Raw genomic sequence first — 10,003 nt, forward strand, 5'->3', positions numbered from 1 at the left:
GTTGGTTCTCACAATTTGGTTCAACCACTGTATTTAAGAAGTGAAACTTGTACAAAAACACAAATACACTAAATTCAGGGTCTCTGTTGCATCTTCATTTTAAAGATTAGTGTTAGACAGATACACACTCAAGAACTGTTTATGGATTGTTTAGTTACTAAAGACCCATTTGCCATTCATGGAAAAATTCAGAATGAAATGTTACTTTTTTTGTACAGAATTCTAAAAGCTTCTTACTGAAGGGAAATTATAAACAGTGTTCACTTTCACAGAAATTCTTCTGTTCCTGCTACTTACTACATCCCAAACACTATGTTTCCAAACAATATGTATTAAACATTTCTTATTCATATTTAATTTTAAATAACTATTATAAATCAAGGCATAAATAGTCCAATGTTTAAAAAAAGCAAATGTTTGTGTGTGTGTGTAAAATTTAACTGTGTAAACTCTTAAATCCATGAAAGTGTGGTGTTAAAATCTTCTGGGTTACAGGTTTTAGAACCAAAGTCATCCCTGATATAAACAACACGAACTTTAGAAAAAGTTATACTAGAAATTATTTTAACTCACAGGAAAAACAAACATTCCTCTTTTCCAGACTGTAATAGTGTTACTACTCTGTTAACTAGCATTCAATATACTTGTGTTTTTCTGACTCCTAGAAGTATGTTGTATGAGACTTCTATTCATTCATCCATTCACACAAATCAGAATCCTGCCAATAGCTATAATCATTATCCTAGGTACTGAAGCCCTGATCTTGATAGTATTTAGGTTTTGAAATTCCTTGGATTCTCCTATGTGGCACTAAACACATAACAAACAGCCAAGTTCTAAGACTTCTTTGGTCTTGTTTTCAAAATATAATAAAATGAAAATAAGTTTCTTCCATGCATGCTCCTAGTAACATGCATGTGCACGCTACATGTTAGGAAACTTTGAGAAGAATTATAAATTACTCTTATCTATAAAAATGTTCATAAAACATTCCCCCAATGAACATATGTAAAAGTAATACAAACACAAACCAGATCTGCCAGTTATTTGAAACAAAGAGTTTGTTCAAGGGACAGACAATACTAGGATTCCCCCCTCCCACACACACACGCCTCTGAAGAATATAAATCTACCCCCCAAAAATATTTTAGTTTCACTTCTCTTTAACAACAGACATTTAAGAAAGATTAAAACACATACTGCCTGAGCATTCCAGAGCTTCAAATAAAAATGCTAATTTAAAAAGATACCACACAACTTTGCAGCAGTGAAGTTAAGGAACCTCTTTAATGGAGGGTCAGGGCAAGGCAAGGAATTACAATCTAAAACCTACCTATCTGGCTATTTCTACTGTCTCCTACATTTTGTGTGCATCTTTTAAACCAAACCAGAACCACACATGTTGTGTTGCTGTTTATCTAACTCTTGAAAGGAAATATTTTTCTTACTTTAAAAAAAAGGATACATCATTTCTCCCTTCAATTTCTAATTATATTAAGCCATTATATGGTAGTCATAGACACATTTCCACTGACAATAAACACTGGACTTATACTGAAGTAGGCACTACCACAGGTTTTTGGGTGTCAAGTGGCAAACTGTGCAGCCTGCAGTCTGTGAACCTGCAGACAGTAAAAATGCTACCAGAGACCAGTTTAACAAGTCTCCTTGAACTCTACTGCTTGGATATGAAGCACCTGATGGTGATGAGCATACTAATTAGCTAATTATCTTATTCTGAAGCCTGCTTTTTTGCGTGATATGGCTATTCACACTGTGGAATAAATAGATTGATGGACTTCACCTATCTTTTAGTTTTTCTGGTCTCCATAGTATGTTCTGCTTTCCTTCCCTAGCACCCTTCAATGCAAGGAGGTTTGTATGGAGCTTCCCTTAGAAGCCTATCAACAAAGGAGTCCTAATCCCTGCCACAAGAATCACTCCAGAACCAGATGAAGCAGTGTCTTGATCTCTTTTCCCCCAAAGGACACAACATTCGTGTTGATCCCAAAAATGACAGCCTAAGGTGAAGGAGTCTAATCCAGACCTTCTTTTCAAGAGCATTTGCCAGTAGGCACAGGAAAACCTGGCCCCTTCTTGTGAATGTTACACATAGGGAAAACAAACATTAAAAGTGTTTGTGTTTTGTGCATTGTGTGTCCAGTGTCCTGAAGTTACGTATGAAACCCTTAATGCAGCTGCCTGCTAACAGCACAAGGCCTCCCAATTTCAACAGAAAGATGAAATGCAATGCGCCCCCAGCAATGTCTTTTATGAGCATTGCTTTGTGAGCACCCAAGATGTGCCCTAAAAAGCCATTCTTTCTTATGCAGTCTGAGAATTCAGTTATGTTCCAGTAGCAAAGGAAACAGCAGTATTGTGCAGTACAAAACCCCTTCCTCCTCCTCCTCTTTCTTCTCCTCCTCCAGCTGTCTTGCAATTTTACATTTACAGAGGGGCACATGCAAATTTCAAACATTTCAAACATTAGAATCTTCCTTAATTTTTAAAGGAAATGCATGTTAATACTGTGCAGTGGAACATGTGGTCTCCCACAACATTCTTGCAGGCAAGCTAAGGAAGTACAGGTTGGATGAAGGGACTGTAAGGTAGACAGAAAACTGGCTGGATCATTGGGGTCAGACGGTAGCAGTCAATGACTTGATGTCTAGTTGGCAGCTGGTATCAATTGGAGTGCACCAGGGTTTGGTCCTGCTGCTGGTTTTTGTTCAATATCTTCATTAACAACCTGAAAGATGGCATAGAGTGCACCCTCAGTAAGTTTGCAGATGACACCAAGATGGAGGGAGTAGTAGATACACTGGAGGATAGTGTTAGGGCTCAGAGACGCCTAGACAAATTGGAGGATTGGACCAAAAAAAATCCCATGAGGTTTGATAAGGACAAGTGCAAAGTCCTGTACTTAGGACAGGACAATCCCATGCATAGGTACAGGCTGAGGACTGACTGGCTGGGCAGCAGCCCTGCAGAAAAGGACCTGGGGGTTATAGTGGACAATAAGCTGAATATGAGCCAACAGTGTGCCCTTGTTGCCAAGAAGGCTAACGGCATACTGGGCTGCATTGGTAGCAGTGTTACCAGCAGGTCAGTGGAAGTGATTATTCCCCTTTATTCTGCACTGGTGAGACCACATTTGGAGTACTATGTTCAGTTTTGGGGCTCCCACTGCAGAAAGGATGTGGACAAATTGCAGAGTCTCCAGCAGAGAGCAACAGAAATGGTAAGGGAACTGGGGCACATGACTTCTGAGGAAAGGTTGAGGGACCTGTGTTTATTTCGTTCAGAGAAGAGAGGACTGAGAGGTGATAATAATAGCAGCCCTCAGCTAGCTGAAGTGGGGTTCCAAAGAAGATGGAGCTGGACTGTTCTCAGATGACAGAACAAAGAGCAATGGTCTCAAGTTGCAGCAAGTTTAGGTTAGATATTCAGAAAAATTCTCACTAGGAGGGTAGTAAAGCAGGTAACCCTCTAACAGGTTCCCCAGAGAGGTGGTGGAATCTACATCCTTGGAGGTTTTTATGACCCAGCTAGACAAAGCCTTAGCTGGGATGATCTAGGTGGGGATAGTCCTGCTTTGAGCAGGGGGTTGGACTAGATGACCTCCTGAGGTCCCTTCCAACCCACATTTTATATGATTCTATCTCCTTCTGTTAACCACAAAACAGTGGGAATGTTCTGCCAGACTGACCCAAAAATTCTTGGCTACTTTAGGCTGTAATTATATTAATAGACATCCCAGTTGTTTTTGCAAAATAAAATCCCTTCATTATTTGTGTGCCATCCAACCTACACTGTTTGTGCCATTTCATGTGGCATCCTTACAGCCAAGAAATAAAAGGGACTTCCTTCTCACTAGGGGTATTGTGCCTTTTTAATTACAAACAATACATTCCAGATAGTAAAGCATAGGGAATCCTGTTTTTTAGGGATATCAAACTTCCAGTTGACTTGAGTGAGAGGCACAGCTGCATAAAAGAGCCTGAGAATTACGTCCTACACTTCTTTCAGTTGTAAGCTCACTGAAATTATTACTTCTTGGAACTGATTTACAAGGAAGACTTTTTAGATATGCAAATAGTGGTCAGTGTGCAAAAGCCCCAATTCACCAACTGCTTAAGCTTTCTGTGAAAGCTTTTAGGTTTCTCATGAACATCAGTGGGGCTGCTCACACTAGTTAGGGACAGACATTGCACATAAACTGATTTAAGTGATCAGAAACTGGTTTAAACCTGTAACAGAACAGATGTTCAGTGCACATAAACCCATTTAAAAATAACTTAAACCAGTTTGAGATAAACTTGGTTGAATGTAGTAGGTATCAGACTTAACTGATTTGGCTCAAACTGGTTTATGCAATGTCTGTCCCAGACCCCTTGCTGGTTTAAAGAGTCCCCCAGCATTCCAGGGTGCTCTCTGGGTCGGTTCTCTGCCCCACAGCAGGGCTGGCCCTTCCCCTCTGCTCCCTGGCTGAAGCTCGGCACAGACTTGCAGGGTCTGCTGGCTTCCCCGTGCCCCCCTCATCTGTCAGTTTGCTGCAGACAGTATGACAAAGCAGGGAGGGAGATTGAAAAGCTCTGTATCATCAACAGATGCATGCACTGCACTCCCTCCCTTGCCTCAGAGTGCTATCCCAGGGCTGGGGGCTGGCAACACTCCAACCCCTTGAGCAGCCAGCAGGGAAAAGCATGCAACCATACAGGCAGACATCCCTAATGAGTCCTGCTGAGGCCTGGCCATGCCCCACTCAGCTCAGCTCCCTGCAAAAGGGAAGGAAGGGCTGCTCTAGTGCCTCCTAGCTTCTAGCCTGAGCCACTGCAGGCATGTGCCTGAATTTCCTCAGTCCAGAGTGAATGTCTGTCCAGTTTCAAACCAGTTCAGCCAGTTAAACTAGCCTGCAAAGAATTAATCAATTCAGGCTCAGGCTTTTTGAATGTCTATCCCTAGCCACTGAGCAGTTAATACAGTGCTAGAATTTGCAGGACAGCAGCCAAAGCATGTAGGTCAGGCAAGGACTCTTTATGAACTGTGTGATCCTCAGAGTACTCATGTGATATGATAAACATTTCACCTCTATTCTTTGAAATTTATGTTTGAACAAATACTTGAAATTAGGCAGTGGTATACTGTGTTCCTTCTTCAGGCAGAACTGTGGAGCCAATCAGAGAGGGAAAGAGAACACACCATATGATGCTGTTTGCTGTGATGTGCAGTGAACAGTGGAGGCCACCAGAAATATTTCTCTGCCTACTAAAATTTGTTGAGGCAGAACCAATGTGCAGGGGAAGGGAGACTAGAAGTGTATGTTACAGATGTCCCCATGTCCCTGTTGTCAGAGGTGTTTTGTCTTTTTCCTTCAGTGACTCCTGAACCTGGACCCCTCTACCCTCCCCCAATCCCAGAAATTCACACCACCTCCTTCTTTCATCAATCACCTATGCTTATTCTCCTCTCCTTCTCCCTACACTCCAGGAAGCATAAGATTTGTTAATAAACAGTTCTTGCTCTTCACTACCCACTCACTTCCCTTACTGCTTCCAGGTCTTGCACTACCACCTTTCCTTCCCAGTTCCTGCTGACTCCTCCAGTACCACAACTAGCCTCCAAATCCTCTATAGGTTCCTGCTTTCTCTGAACATTACTTCATGCCTCTAGCCTCTGCTGCTTCCCTCCTCACTCCATCCCCACCGCAAATCCCCACTTCCTCCCCAAATCTTTCTTGTCAAACACTCTTATTTTTGTTAGACTTCAGATGCAACCAATCTTCCCACATAGCAAGTTAAATAGCTGTCCTTATACCTACCCCACAGATGGCAGCACCATAAATATTCCGCCACCAGCAGGAGAAAGTGGTTCTGGAGTCCTGGTTTTCCTCTGAATCAGGCTTTTTCCAGTTGTCACCACAATCCAAAGTGTTGAATCCATTGATCCCTAAAACATTCTGTGGAATTTTGGAAGTGTGCACGTGCATTGTTAAAAAGTTGTTGCATTATATACAAAAAGGAAATAGACAAATACCCTGGAGTTGAGTACAGGGCCTTACTCTGCTCAGCTGATCAAACCTTCAAAATTTAAAGGCATTACATTATTTGTCAGAGGTCTCTCCTTGTGTATTTGCTGTCTGATAGAACAGCTGCTAAACAAGTCCCTTACTTTAAATTACTTTTGCTGTGTTTCACCTATTTACACTTCTACAGTACCTTTCATCTGAGGATCATAAATAACTTACAAATGTTAATTAAAATCACAAGACAGCCTTAGTGAGGTTTATAGTTTGTTTTCCAACATTGGCCTCTAAACAACTTACAGTCACAGGATGAAATTTGATCTATAAAATACCATATTTCCTTGCATGCCTTATGCACCTTTCCCCCAAAAATAGTGCTAGAAATTGGGGTGCACATTATAAGTGAGGAAATATGGTAACAGCAATTTCTGTTACTTAAATTCCTGCCATGCAAAATCAAAAGTAAGTCTGTATGTGATTTATAGGGAACAGAACAATGAGCAGGCTTGGCCCCCTAGTGCTCTACTTAGTTACAATACTTACTACAAGGACATGTCTTTTTTTCTTTATTCTGCCTTTTAAAAACAAGGTGTGTGTCTTATGTGAAAACTCTCCTGAGTTTTCAAAGAGAAGAATGAATAGGGTAAGTACACACAGGAAGGTGAGGACAGACAGGGGACCCAGACATCCTTGTGAAAAATTAGTATAAAGTCTAAGGAAAAGGGTGGATGCACAGAATTAAGCCCAGGGGCAAACAGGACATAGACTGGCATACATAGGGTAACACCTGCTCCCAAAGTGTGCAGCCAGGCTGGCAGCCAACAAGGAAGCAGCTGGAAGGCTCTGAGGTCAGGGTGGATCCTCTTCCAATCATCCCTGACCATGGAGGCATTACTTCGCACACTACCTTTGCTCCCTGGACAGGAGCACCAGGGAAAGGAAGCGCTCTTCATACCTCTTCCTCACATACCAGTACAAGGTCTGATAAATAATGGCCTGTTCATTCTGTGCCAAAAAACATAAGCTCATTTGATATTTATCTAGAATTTGAGGCACAGAACAGCTTGCTATTTCAACAAGGTAAGGCCTTTTAAAATGCAAACATGCATGCATCAGAGTCCCCTCCCCCTCTGCAAGTATGGTTGAGGGTTTCCTATCACGTATGTATTTAAAAAAAAGCCATAATCAATCTTATGAAGAGCAGACACCTTAAAAGTTCCCCTCCTTACCTACTAAAAGTATCCCCACCCTTCTGTAGGAGTCCTGTCCTTCTCACCATCCTACACACTCACCCTCCATAACCGTCCTCATTATATTGAATAAAAATCAAGCATATTGCATATGTAGGGGGAATAGCATTTTGGCACTAAGCTTTTTATAACTCTTAAAGGAACAGCATGCTATCTGGTTTTTTCTTGTTCTTCCTTTTCCATTTAACTCTTTTCTACTATGTGCTGCAATCCATAAGTGTGCCTGCAATTTGGATATATGTATCTTTGCTCACTCAGGGACTGCTAAAAATATAGCCACAGCAGCACAGAGCTCAGCAGTACAACCTCCCTCCCCCACCAAGACATCAAGCAGGTTGCTTGGCCTCAACTGAGTTCTGTGCAGGTGTGGTTATACTTCTTGCAATACTCAAGCTAGCTTAAACTGTGGTGTACTCATAACCCCTCTCTCTCACCTGTTTTTCTTCCTTTTCTGGCTCTCTCATTTGCTTCTAGCACTCCACCCTCCCCATAACCATGGTTTCAATCTTATGTCTTACCTCTCCAGACCACTAACTTCTCTTTTTACATACAAAGACACCTTTTTATCAGTCTCTTGCCCCTGCTACAACCTCTCTTCCTTCTTCCACTTCCTCCTCTGGGTCTTTCACTTGCTTTTCTTCCTCCTTCCATCTTCTGGTTCTGCTTCAGGAGGTCTTTCTCCTTGCACCTATACTGTATAAGAATTTTTCCACGTTTTGCTGCTTGAAGTCTTCTTTGGAGTATTCATTTTTCTCAGCTACCCAAAACCAAGACCTAGAGTACCAGATAGCCCTCCCAATCCATACCCCTGCACAGAGCACTCAGCAACCTTTCAGCCTCATGCAGCCTTGTGCTGTCAGCTTTGTCTCTAGTGCAAAGATAAGTTTCACTTTGACCTTCACCCCATTTCTGCCATAACTTTCAAGTCCCTCAGCACAACCCACAGAATCATTCTTTTGGTTCTTTCCCTTCTATTTGCAGGATCCCAGCTTTGCTAAGGGGTGGCTAATGTTGCTATCTGAGGCTTCACAAAAGGCAAGTTAGCAGTTTATGACTTCCTGCAGGAAGAAAGCCAGGAAAAAACCTAAGAAAAATAAATTAATTAAAAAAAAATCTGCACCCTGCTGTAAATCTGCCTAGAATTCCACAAGGTCTAGGGAGATAGCACCCCCTAATGCCTTGCCACAGCAACATACAACTGGAAAGGACAGCACTGAGATCAAAGAGCAGGAACAACAGGCTGAAGGAAAGTGCCTAAGAAAAATGTCGCCAGGTCCAGGCTAAAGAAAGCTAACTGTGGAACGTGTTTGAAAATTTGAAGCAAGAAACTTTTGCTAGATGCAGAGCCTACTTAGCTTTAATCTGTCCTTGAGAGTGTTCCAGATGGAAAGAGCTATGGAGCTCATGTGCCTGAAGTAGTAACAAAAGAATGATTTATGCCAAAGGAGGATAGAATGAGATTATTGCCACTTACCCCTTGAAACTTCTCTCAGGTATGAATAATTTTTAACCTGTCTTTTGCCTGGTAAGAATCCCACCAGCTGGAATAGTTTATGCACTAGGAGGTCATGCACACCATCAGCAAACCTACCTTGCTGATTAGTGCTCCAACTTCTTGGGCTGATTTAGCATCCTGTGCCCCTTCTACAAAGATTTAGGCAGGCTTGGAACCTTACACCCTATCCCTGGGTGAATTCCCCACCTTCTCAACCCAGCACCTTGCATGACGTCCACTAAAACAGGTTTGAGTGGGCTGAACTGAGGATATGTAATACAGACCTCAAATACATGGACTTAAGCCCATGTTGTCTTTCATACTGTTAAAAATAGATGCCTTCACATTTTTTTTACTGAAGTGAAAAGCATTTACCACCCCCCTAGCTCTTTGTGCCACCCTCAGGTAATGGATCTACCAGAGCAGCATTTCCATTTTCCAGCCCAAAATGACAAAAAGACAATTTTCCCCTAAATGTCCTGTACACATATTCCAGGCCTTGGCTCCAATGCAACAGCAGCAGAAGATCCAGCGATGATTCTGTACTTCAAAGCACTACATCTGCCTGAGAGCACTATGGGGAACTTTACAGCATGCCCTTAACTAACATGCATCTGTACGCAGATAATTAATTACTGTGGTTGAACTACATGTCCCAACCTAAAATGTTGCCCTAGAGTTGTACTTCAACCTTCCCTACAACTCTGTTTTACCTTCTAGGGCCCTTCCAATTCTTTCTTTTTTCAGAGGTTTGTATTTGCTTCTTGGAATTGTCAGGTTATAGCAGGAAATCTTATATCCCAATAAGTGAAACTGATGTAGCACTTCACAGCACATGTGGCCATCCTATAATGCAGAAGTATGTTTATGTTGTTTGCTCCTAAAATTGAAGCCAATATTTCAAATTAGCACCTAAAATTACCTGGGCATATGAATACTGAATTTCCAAAGTTTCCAATTTCCTGAGTTTCTCAAAATGTTTGAAGGGGCCATTTGTGGCTTTCTGAAGTTCTAAGTTCATTTCTTGTATGAGAGGTATTCAAACTTTTAGCCTAACCAGGAAGATGACAGCAATGCTTAGGTGCTTTGTTGTGAAGGCTTTTAGACAGACCAAATGGACGGACCAAAAAGCTCAAGAGATTTTAATCAGTTGACATTCAGTCCAGGGCACCAGTAGCTGAAGGCTGTCACTTTCTGACATATGTCTTGGAAGCCAGTTCCTACTTAAGAACC

At 41.8% G+C, this 10,003-nt stretch overlaps 1 long non-coding RNA gene across 1 annotated transcript; it reads right to left on the reverse strand.

Moving 5' to 3' along the window:
• Window positions 1–1,268: 1,268 nt before the first annotated feature.
• On the reverse strand, window positions 1,269–8,274 carry LOC132250892 (uncharacterized). Its single transcript, XR_009462576.1, has 3 exons — window positions 7,794–8,274; window positions 5,822–5,959; window positions 1,269–2,749 (listed from the first exon to the last, which is right to left on the reverse strand). It is a non-coding gene; the product is annotated as an uncharacterized LOC132250892 (long non-coding RNA).
• Window positions 8,275–10,003: the final 1,729 nt, after the last annotated feature.

Source organism: Alligator mississippiensis, chromosome 5 (genome assembly GCF_030867095.1).
Source record: "Alligator mississippiensis isolate rAllMis1 chromosome 5, rAllMis1, whole genome shotgun sequence".
NCBI lineage: Eukaryota > Metazoa > Chordata > Crocodylia > Alligatoridae > Alligator > Alligator mississippiensis.